Below are 1,413 nucleotides of genomic sequence, written 5' to 3'. Positions count from 1 at the left end.
GGGATTACCATAATTATGATAATCATGTAATTTTGTGAATAAAGGTATAATTGCGTACAATTGTCATCCACACATGTATATCAACATATCAATATAGATATTTGTAATATGAAAAATAAATAAAATATTTAATTATTAATTAATTTGAATCAATCAATCAACATATCACTTAATTTGAATCTTCAATTATATTGATAGGTAATAATTTTTTAAAATGGAAATTATAATAATAGTTGAGTTAATATATTATATAATACTTAGGTCATCAATTAATCAATCAATCAATATATTAGGTAATATGATATTTAGGTAATCATGTAATTAGGAAAATATCAAATGACATAATAAAATAAAAATAACAAAAGAGATTAATCTATTATATTGTTTATTAATAGGACATCGATATAAAGTCTGTCTATTAATGTTTAATAGAAAATTACAATAAATATAATTTTTTAAAAATTATTATACTTATAAATTACCATATGTAATCAAATATTAGAATCACTATTTACTTAATCATAAAAAAGAAAAAATGACATGAAAGAAAAGAAAATTGAACAAAGGATTTATTTGGATAAACCAAGAAGAATGGAGAGCGCAACACCAAGGATGTAGGCTCAAACGAAGGTGCCAACTAGGCGTGAAAATAGGCTAAGCAGCCCATCAGGGGCCGACAGCATGACCTAGTCTAGCCTTTTATTATAAAGGCTAGACTTAGGCTTTTTAAAAAGTTTTTTTAACTAAAAAAGCCAGACTTTAGGCTTTAAAAAAAACCTATTAGGTCTAATAGGCTGACTTATTTATATAATAAATTAATATATAATATTATATATTTATATTCATACATATTATATAAAACTACATGACATTTGTGTTTCTCCTCGTAAAGACTTGAAACGTCTTGCTTATGCTTCAGACTTCTAATAAAAAATTGAAAGGCTCACACACTCCTTATTCGAAGACTTCACTCATGTGGAAGCAATGACTTCCAAGATTATTTTGATGATGCCAAAGAATCAAGAGTTAAGCAAGCTCCAAAGATTCAAGAATCAAGTTTCAAGAATCAAGATTCAAGAACAATCAAGATCAAGATTCAAGAATCAAGAGAAGACTTAATCAAGATAAGTACTAAAAAAGTTTTTCAAAACATTGAGTAGCACAAGAATTTTTCACAAAATCTTTTATCAAAGAGTTTTACTCTCTGGTAATCGATTACCATAAGATAGTAATCGATTACCAATAGCCAACATTGTTTTCAAAACTGATTTACAAAGTTGTAATCGATTACCATGAGCATGTAATTGATTACCAATGTTTTAAAATGTTAGAATTCAAATTTCAAGAGTCACAACTAGTGATAAAACATTTTCAAATCATTTTCAACTTGTGTAATCGATTACACAATACTTG

Source organism: Glycine soja, chromosome 2 (assembly GCF_004193775.1).
Source record: "Glycine soja cultivar W05 chromosome 2, ASM419377v2, whole genome shotgun sequence".
In the NCBI taxonomy this organism is placed as follows: Eukaryota; Viridiplantae; Streptophyta; class Magnoliopsida; order Fabales; family Fabaceae; genus Glycine; species Glycine soja.
The sequence above is the reverse complement of the archived record's forward strand: the minus strand, read 5'-3'. Positions refer to the sequence as shown.